Consider the following 11,479-nt stretch of genomic DNA (forward strand, 5'->3'; position numbering starts at 1 on the left):
TCGTCGTAGCCATTAGAAGTTACACTATCTCTAAAGGAGTTGACTACGATGTGCATGAGTCTGAGCCATAGACGTTCTATGCAAAATGCAAGATGTATGGATGTGGGTGCGACTGGTTTAGCCAAGCTAGTTTGATATGGAAAAAAAGTTGTTGGGAGATCCGCAGATATAACGGTAAGCACACGTACACAATGGAAATGATTTCATAGGATCATTCAAAGCTGGACTCGGATACCGTTGTTGAGGCTATAACGCCATTGATCGAGACAGACCCGTCCATCAAGGTAAAATCTATAATAGCGAAAATCCAGTCAAGGTTCAACTATACCATCAGTTACCGAAAGACTTAGTTGGCAAAGTAGAAGTCCATAGTGAAAGTTTTTGGTGGTTGGGAGGATTCTTACCAAGCCTTGCCATGGTGGCTCTCGATCATGGTTCAGAAGATGCCTAGTTCAGTTGTCCAAATAGAAACACGACCACTTACAACGGGAATGAGGAGGCGCACGGTGTAAAAATACTTTATCGCGTATTCTAGCGTTTCAATCCATGCATAAGGGCATTCAGGCATTGCAAGCCCCTAATTCAAGTTGACGGCACACACCTACACGGAAAATACAAAGGTACACTTTTGGTCGCTGTTGCACAAGATGGGAATCAAAATATTGTGCCTATCGCTTTTGCCTCGGTGGAAGGGGAGACAGCTAATGCGTGGTACTTCTTCTTTCTTAGGAATCTGCGAATGCATGTTGTTAGAATAGACGATGTGGGTATGGTCTTAGACCGGCATGAGTCAATTCAGGCAGCAGTAAATTATTTCGGAGGCGACTGGCAACATCCAAGAGCATGGTGGATGTTCTGTATAAGGCACATCGGCAGCAACTTCCTCAGGGCATCCAAAGTCCCTCACTTGCAAAAGTTTGCTGTCAACATAGGGTATTCAAGAATAGTAGAGGAGTACAACATCAACTATAAGAGGTTGGAAGAGCGAGGTGAGGCATATGCCAGGTGGCGCGATGTCATTGGACTCAGACATTGGGTATTGGCTTTCGACGAGGGACATCGATGGGGTCATATGACAACGAACCTTGTTGAGTGCATTAACTCAGTGTTGAAGGGTGCCTGTAATCTACATATGTTGACGCTCGTCCGAGCAACATATTATAGGTTAAATGAACTTTTATGCGGAAGAGTGCCGAGACTCACGAACGCAAGCGTGATTTACTTGCTGGATCCGCTCGAAATCGCGAAGCAACGGTAGATACTTCGCGTGGGCATATGCGGTCGACTTATCCGTAAATAGGGTCGACCCTAACAAACAAAAAATCTAACATCTGACATATCTCCTAATGGACTCCTCAGTGTCCAACGCCTCTGCGTCTCTGATACGTCGAACACAGCCCAACTTTATATAGGATTTTGAAGAATGACTGATTTCTGGTTCACGACCGAATATTGCGATGCTCTGGTTCTGCAGGAAGTCTTTACTGCTATCTGTCCATCCACTCACAGGCTCTCCATCAATGTGTAGGCCAAATATATGAGCGACATCTTCTAATGTCACTGTAATCTCACCCACCGGCAATACAAAGGTGTGAGTTTCAGACCTCCACCTTTCAACAAGCGTAGCTAACATGGGGTGAAATTCTCGTATCACCCCAATCCTAGAGACGTGGTAGAATCTCGTAGCGCATAGATAATTTTCGACCATCGGATTCCATGTCTGTGGTAGATCCAGTTTACGCACCAACAAATTCCTATTAGGCTGCATCAAAAAAATATATTTGTTAGTTTAAATAAATAATAATACTTACAAACAATACATCAACATCAATATAAATATCGCAATTAATATTCACCTTTTTATTTTAATATCTTATTTATTAAAGTATTTATTAATATTCAAATTGTTAGTTACACACACGGATAAATAATTCTATTCTAAGAAAAGTAATTAAAAAAATTATATATTAACATTTATTTATTTCTTTAACTATTATAAATAAATATTTATTGTCACACTTCTTTTTTTAAATAAATAAATATAAATGATTTTTTTCCAAAGTAAATAAAATTTTTAATAATATTTATTTGTCAAAATATTTATTTTTTCATTATTTAACAACAATATATATTTTATATATATTTATCTATTTATTATTATTAATATTTTAAAAATACATGTTGGCATAGTTTTCCTTAAAAAGATCAAAATATTTATTTATTCATTACTTTAATCATAACAAAATTTTTATGTATTCAAAAATAAAAATAAGATATAGGATACTAAAAAAAATTATATATAAAACAAGATATAATTATATTTTACAAATGCAAATTTTATTTTAACATATTCATAAAATACAAAAAATTAATCCTCATATATGTTTAAAAAACTTAAGTACATAAAAAATTAAAATTTATCAACTTATATAAATTGAATGCTCCAAATAATTGATAATATGTTTTTCATCAGACGCCGTATAATTACGTACCATTTTTTTTAATCACTACAAATTTTTTTCAATAATTTTTTTTTTCTAAACCACTACTCACGCTACACTACACACTCCTACTTTTTTTTTTTCAAACTACCACGTTACACTCTTTTTTAACACTCAAACGCTCTTCTTTTTTTGCTCTCTTTGTTAAATACCTTCACCATACTCTCTGTTTGCTTCAATTCAATGGAGGAGGGAGAAGAAGACTAAATTTATAAAGGGTGTTAGTGTTAGGGCACTGGTTACTGGAGTGGGAGATGTTCCCTGCATGCAAACAAGTCTGTAACATGCTTTTCGCGTGATGCTGTTACAGTCTTGGAACCCAACAACGACCTGCACTACTTCACAGGTTCCACAGCAACACGTCCTCTACATGTTGTCTGTGTTCTGTCTTGTCGCCACATCAACACGCCCCCTGCGTGTTGACTGTGCTTATGCCCCGGTGTATTGACGGAGAGCTGCCACGCCGCCAAACTTGCTCAGACACCACGTCTATGGCGTGTTGTATTTGACACCATCCTCCGACAAAACACCTCCTTCACTCATATTCGACTAATACACCAACAAGAGTTTCATAAAGAAAATAATTTCTGTAAATTATATATATATATATAGCTAATTTAATAATTAATCTTTTGTGTACACATAATTTTTTTAAAATTAAATATTTTACTTTAATAAATACATAATATATGAATTCAAAACTTAAATTCTATATATGTTTTATTAAAAAAATTAATTGTTAATATTAACTTGTGCTATTAAAATACATGTTAGTTAAATCTTTTTTATTATATATTCTTTTTCTTTAATTATTTATTTGCGATCATAAATTAATGCAGAAAAATTTACTCTTTCTTCATAGTGTATATGAGAATTTTTCTTAAAAAAAAGAAAATAGTAGGAAAAAAATTATATTTAAAAAGGGATAACAATAAAGTAGTATTATTGGATTTTTTTTCATAAAAAAACATCCTAATGACAATGTTCTTAGATATAAAGTAAGATTGGTTAACATGGACACAATCATCAAATTGAAGGAGTGAATTTTTATGAGGTCTTCCGTCCACTTATTAAACTAGCTTTTATTAGAGTAATTTTAACCTTAGCTATTTTTTTCTAATTGGCCTATATATTAGTATGCAGGGGCAGAGTTAGAAGAAATATTAGAGGGGTCAAAAATATTTACACAATAAAATAAGACTAAAATAAAATTTTAAAAGAGGGTTAAACTGAAATTTACATATAATTTACATGTAAAAAATTAAAATTAAGGGGCACCGCCCCCCTATTTATGTATGTAGCTCCGCCCTGTAAGTATGATTTCGACAATGCATTTTTGAATGAAAAATTAAACAAAACTATTTACCTTAAACAACCACCAGGCTTTGTGAATGACAATCTGGAGTATGCAAATTAAATAAAGCTATATACAGCCTTTACCAAGCATTTCAAGCTTGGTACATTACTTTATCATCAATCCTTGCACAATTTGGTTTTAAGAGTACTCGATCTAACCCCTATCTTTTTGTTCATCATTCATTGTCTTCTATATATATTTTTATGTATGTAGATGATGTTTTGGTTACAGGCAATGATCAAAAGCTAATAGCTCAGCTTATGCAAAAACTCAACAGTGTTTTCTCTCTAAAAAATCTAGGAATATTCAACTACTTCTTGGATATTGAAGCAGTAAAGTTTTTCTCAGGAGCTTACCATCTATCTCAAAGCAAATACAACAAAGATCTCTTAGTGAGAGCAGAAATGAGTAATGCCAAACCTGCCCCAACATCAATGATCACATCAGAGAAGCTTTTTAATCTTTTATTCTTCTTCTTTATCTTTCTCTCTTTTCTCTCGTTCTCTATTTTTCTCTACTTTTATATTCTAAAAAAAATAAAATTAACAACATAATATAATTCAAATAAATAATAATAATGTTATTATTATATACATTTTTTTATTTAATTTTAAAATTTTATTGCTTATATTTTTAATCTATATTTTTACTTCTCTTCCTTCAAATATTTATTACATATAATTTAAAAAAATACTAATGTTATGTTTAAAAGTAAGAATCAATATTCAATTGTTTTAAAAAAATAATTTTGAGTTAATTTTATAACTATCTATTATATGTTATTAATTTTACAACCAAAATGTACCACATGCCACTCCCTCATTCCAGTTGAAATCAAATCTTTCATTTCAAAATTAAAGAATTCTCTCCTCTTTTCACTCCTTTTTTTCTATTTCTCTCATTTCTTCATCCATTCTATCTCTCTTATATAATATTATTAATGACTAATTACAAATTTGACAATTAAAATATGTAACATGACATTTTCTAATTGTATTTAAATTAAATTAAAATATTAAAATTAAAATATAACTATATCAAATATTATATATTATAATTAATTTAATAACCAAAATATGTCACATGACACTCTCTTTTTAAAATTGAGAGAAAATAATTTTTTCCAAAATTAATAAACTCTCTTTTACGTTCCCTTATCTACCTCGCTCTTTTTTTTTTCTCTACCTTTTTCACTCTATATATAATTTATATTTTATATTTTATATTAGTAATTTGATAAATTAAAATAAAATTTCTCTTTCCAAAATTAACAAACTTTCTCTCTCGATCATTCTTCTTCTTTCTCTCTTTTTCTCTCTCCTTCTCTATTTTTCTCTATTTTTATGTTCTAAAAAAATAAAATTAACAAAATAATATAATTCAAATAATAATTTAAATAATAATAATATATGCATATTTTTTTATTTAGTTTTAAATTTTTTATGCTTATTTTTTAATCTATATTTTCACTTCTCTTCCTTCAAATATTTATTACATATAATTTGGAGAGAATACTAATACTGTGATTAAAAGTTAGAATCAATGATTCAATTGTTTTAAAAAAATTTTGAGTTAATTTTATAACTATCAATATATTTTTTTTGTACTAATATCTAATTATATTTTTATATACACAATAAAGAAAAAATATTATTTTTAAATATCAAGCATAGAAATTAATTATTTCTATTTGTGCAATAAACTTAACACTTAATCAAATATAAAATATACACATTAAATTTTAGAAACAAATGTTAAAATTAATTATTAATAAAAAAACTAAACTCTTTCACATAAAAATAATAACTAAAAATCATATTATTTAATTTTTTATAATCTACAAAGATCCTAATCATTTTAGTCGACTGAGACTTTTATCCCCTATAACTTTTTTATAAAAATAATTTAATTTTATAAATTTTTTGTGACATAATCTATAATATCAGGATAAAATTAACATAATTTTAAAAGATTTATATTCTCGTAATTTTATTACAAATAAAAATACTAGTTTTGAAAAAAAAATCTTAATCAATAAAATCCCAAATTATTAGACCATCTTTCATGAATAGCTTGAAATCTTAACAAAGAAAACTTTGACAAAATGACAAAAACACTTCATGTGTTACATTCTTATTATTATCTGATCATATTATTTTATAAAGAATATTTTTATTTCACTTCATCAAAGCATCAAAGAAAGCAAGGGAGAACGATCCTGTGCAATAATCGGCCAAAAATAAAATGATACTAAGCCACACCAGTGTCATCACCGTCACATACACCAATCCAGGCAATCCTCATTTTCATGAATATTTGACTGGATTAAATTAAGGAAAATACTTAGAGCTTATATTTTTAAAAGAACAAATAGAAAATTGACTAGTATTACATTATTCAAATAATATAAGATAAATAAATACGAAAAAATTAAATTAGATTAGAATTATATAAAATTAAATATCAATTTTAAACTTTATTTTATATCTAACATGTCAATATTATATCTATACTTTTGAAGAGATAAGTCGAGTTTGATCGCAAATTGATACTTTTTTATTTTCATGTCAAGTAAAGTGATCCTTGAATTTAAAATCTATTGAAAGGATTGAAGATTGGACTTCAATAATTGTAGTTTATAACTTTATATAAACTACATCACCAGAATATTATATTTGATTATTAATTTCAATAATTGACGACTATAGTTTATTATTACATCAACTTCTGTCATCATATAGATATTTTCTCCCTTTGCATTATAATATTCAAATTAAATATGCAATGGTACAATAATTGAAGACACGTGTACGACGAATATATATACAATCTGCAAATTATTATTGAAACCTGAGGGTCTTTTTAATCTACAGATATAAAAACGTGTTTTACATTAGTATTTCAAATTAATATAAAAATTCTTCCTTTTAAGATAACTTTTTAGCATAACGAGTTGATTGAACATCGACGTCTTTTCTTGCCTAATGCATTAATATTGCATAGAGCAAATTTTTTATTTTTTTTTTTTACCTTAGAAGTGTAAAAGTATCTCAAAAATTTCATTTGCCCTGGTCCACCACTTCAGAAAATTTGCAAAAGTAATATGTTATCTTTTTAATTTGAAGATAAATGTCAGTAGAAATTTTAGTTGAAGTGAAAAATTAGTGTCTTTTAATATGTTACATTTAGGTTTGAAATTTGACAAAAATTAATAAATATATATGAGTGATGCGTTTGTGATACTGTAATATTTAGAATTTATAAGACCATTATTCAATCCATCTGCATGCATAAAAAAGAAAAAGCTTCGTACTAAATTTTTATTGGTTTATAATTAAGCACATTTTAATAGTGGGTGGTTGGATTAAAATTTTTTTAAGCTAACTATATTAACAATTAGATTTAATTTGGTAAATTTTTTTGAAAAGGCATTTCGTCTCACTTGCGTTTAGTAAATCAAAAGGTTAGTGCATGTGTTTGTGCTTGTCGTTTTTAAAAGTTAAGGGAGTTTCTGAAAGTACCTAAATAAAAACTTTTTAAAATTGGCTTGTAGTTATCAAAATTAAAATATATAATAATATAACCTCATACATTAAATTAATATCTAAATTTAATTTTTATATTAATATATATTATAGTATTTTTAAATATACTATTTTACTAAATGCATTTGTTGTTACATGTGCTTATTAATAAAAGTTATTTTTAATTTAATTTAACAAATGTAAATGCTACAATTTTTAAACAATTAATTTTTAAAAGTTAGTTTTTATAAATTAATTTTGAAAAGTAAAAATTTTACCAAACTAAATACTTGTTTTGGTGCCATTAAGTTGCTATAAAAAAATATTTTTTCTAATGAAAAAATGTTTTTTATTTTTTAGCGTATTTAATAAATTTCTAGTAATAGTAAAAATAAAAATATTTTTTTGAGAAGTTACAATTTATATATTTTTTAAAATATTTTTTCTTTAAAAAAATTTCACGTAAAATAAATAAAAAATATTTTTATATTATTATACTCAAATCATAATTGATAGATAAATTTTTTTGTATGAAATATTAAAATATAAAATTATTTTTATTTTTTTATAAAATCTTTTAAAAAATAATTCAAAAAAATATTTGATTAGAAATTCAGCTAAAGAAGCCCTAAACCTTAATTAAAAGAAGATTAACCATTCGCTCAACTACACATCCACGCTTCTTACATATACATTTTGTAGTTAAAAGCTTGATTAAGAATTAATAAATAATTAATTAATAAATTATAGCTTAAATGACATAATTTCTTTATTTTCATCTAAAAATTTCGAATTCGAATCTCACTCCTAACTTTAAAAAAAATTAATAATTATCCTGAGCGAAAGAATCTAAAATAACAATGAATAGAAATTCAAAAACTATACGTTCCGAATTCAAAAATTATACTCCAAAATTCTTGTTATCCGGTTATTGTCTTATTGACTTTTTTTCGTTGTTTTCCCAAATTTATCTTTGTTCAAGAATTTTGACACGGACAATGTGTATGAAAAGATATTCTTGATCAACATCTATGTCTTATAAAAAAAATTTTCGATATAAAGGCATTCAGTCATTTATCGTATAATAATAATAATAATAATAATAATAATAATAATAATAATAATAATAATAATAATAATAATGATTTAACTAATTTAGGATATATTTTAAAAATATAATAATAAAACTTTTTTAATATTTATAATATATTTAATACATTAAAAACATAAAAAAAATTATAAATTTTTTTTATAATATATATAAAGCACAAAATAATAATAATAATAATAATAATTTGTGGAAGTTGTCTCTTATCTTTTTTATTTGTGAGCTTCTGTCGTACTTTTAAAATTAATAGACAAAAGACAAAACCCAAAATAAAAACTAAGAGGAGGTACAAAATGGTGGTTGAGTCAGTGATAGGCCACAAGAACATAAATGCCAAATGGAATAAATTTATCTTATCTACGACACATCTGGTACACTACCATGTGGCCCGGTTTAGAATTCACTTGATTTTTTTTTTTTTATCTAAAGAGGTTTCAATAATAATTATGGAATTTGTCGTATAAAATTCATTCTGTTGTTATGCTATCTATTTTTAACAGGAAGAAAAAGTGGGTGATTAATATTTTTTTATATTTGTCTTGTATTTTAACCAACATTAGTTGATTCTCAATTTGTTCACAAAAAGCACTGATTCCCTATTCTTTTTCATCATATATGTTATGAGATATTTCGAAATAGACACAATTTGGTTAAAACTACTCATAAGTATATGTTATGAGATATTTTGATCTTTGTAAATTTTAACAAGTCAAACAATAGTTTATATATATAAATATAAGACAAGTAGCTGATATTAAGAAGAAGCACATAAAATAGTCTCTATTTAATATGTTAATTCCGTAAAATAAGAAGCACAAATAGCTAGTATATATCAAGTTATTAGAGGCTTTAATTTATTAAAGTTAATCCAAACCTTATGTACCAAAAAGAAGTTATTTAGTTTTTTTATGGTCATATAACAACTCATCCACTCTATACACAACATTAAAAAACGGTTCATATCCAGACTTAGTTCTCTATCTTATCAGTGGCTCAAGCAGAGTTGGTGCTTTTTTTTATTGGGCTTACCAAGTTGTCCAACTTCTAATTCTATGCCCTATACGCCCAAGCTGTTGACAACCTCCCAGCCAAAGCCCATAGGCCAAGAACCTTAAGTGCAATTTTTTTTCCTATACATGTTCTTGGGACTTCTTTCTTGTTGTTGTACCTTTTTGGTGCAGGCCCATCCCCCAAAAATAAAAAAAAAAGCAACTTTCAAAATTTTTCCCTTATGGAGGGACATTCTCCTCAACACGTAAACCAACACTAAAATCTAACAAGTCATTTTTCTCAACCATCATACCACTCACGTTCCATATAATGTCCCTTGTAGCCATCATCACAATGCAAACATCACTCACCAATGCCTTAAAGTCAAGTTCCAATCACTAAGCAAAACTTCCATCCTGCAACAAAAGCACAACTTTATCTTAGGAATCAACTCAGTCTGTCTCTCACAACAGAAGTGTACATACTACATATGACCTATAACCTTACCTAACCCAAACAGAAGCCCAATCCCATAAACTTCCCACCCTCCTTTTCATCCTGGATGCCTTTTTTTTATATTTAAACGGGGCTAAAACGCCCAAAAAAAAGAAACAAGAAACTAAATACAAATTGCCAGAAAAGATGGTCGAGATTATAATGCAATGTGCGAGTACGGTATCGTTCAATGTTATTTGGAATGGGAATAAGACGGAAGAATTTATTCCAAGAAAAGGATTGCGACAAGGGGATCCCATTTCGCCCTACTTGTTCGTTATGTGCATGGACAAGCTCTCGCACCTCATAGAACAGAATGTGCTGGACGGGGAATGGAAGCCGATTGAGGTAGGTAGGGATGGACCAAAAATATCCCATCTTATGTTTGCGGACAACCTTCTTTTTGCAGAAGCAACACAAGACCAAATGGCAACAATAAAATGTGTTTTGGAAACATTTTGTAATGCTTCGGGGTTGAAAATAAATGAAGATAAGACTGCCATTGTGTTCTCTAAGGGTACGACTGGAAGCACAAGGGAGGAGATTCTAAATTTGTCTAAATTTAAAGAATAGAAAGAGCTAGGCAAATACTTGGGAGCGAGCATCTCTGACAAAAGGGAAGGAAAGGAGAGGTATAAGGATATAGTGAGAAGGGTTCAAAGCAAACTTAAAGGCTGGAAGACTAAGTGTCTTTCTTTGGCAGGAAGGCTAACACTTGCACAATCAACTATGAGTCCTATTCTGAACTACCAGATGCAGCACGAAAAGGTACCTAAGCGAGTTTGTAGGGAGGTGGAAAGACTTCAGAGAAACTTCATATGGGGAGACGAACCAAATAAAAAAAGATTGCACCTGATTGGATGGAAGACTATGTGTCTCCCAAGGCACAAAGGAGGATTGGGGTTCAGGAAGTTATCATCCATGAATGATGCTTTCCTTATCAAAATTTTATGGCAAATGGATGAAAACCCAGAGCAGATGTGGGTGAAAGTCCTCAAGCACAAATACTGTGATGGAAACCTAATTGATGACGACACGCAAAGTAGAAACACAGATTCAAGCTTCTGGAGAGAAGTTCTCAAAATGTGGCCAACTTTTCAAGCAAACACTGTGAAGTTTATTGGGAATGGGAGGGGTACTAGATTTTGGCATGATCACTGGCTTGAAGGGGCAGGAGCACTTCAGGAAAGTGCCAAAACACGGATTTCAGATAGCAATAGCCTTGTCTCAGAATGGGTGGAAGAGAATGGAGAATGGAACCGGAGAAAACTCAATACCTATTTGCCAGAAGAGATTGTCCAGAAAATTACAGCAACATACCCTCCTCATTTTGAGGCAGATGAGGATAGAAAAGGGTGGAAGCATAATGAGGATGGAGATTTCTCGATTGCATCGACCTATAAAGCTCTAAACAATTGGAGCAAAACAAATAAAACTATTTGGAGTCACCTATGGAGCTGGAAAGGCCCCCAAAGAGTCAAGGTTTTCATGTGGACTGTTATGC

Source organism: Arachis hypogaea, chromosome 9 (genome assembly GCF_003086295.3).
Source record: "Arachis hypogaea cultivar Tifrunner chromosome 9, arahy.Tifrunner.gnm2.J5K5, whole genome shotgun sequence".
NCBI lineage: Eukaryota > Viridiplantae > Streptophyta > Magnoliopsida > Fabales > Fabaceae > Arachis > Arachis hypogaea.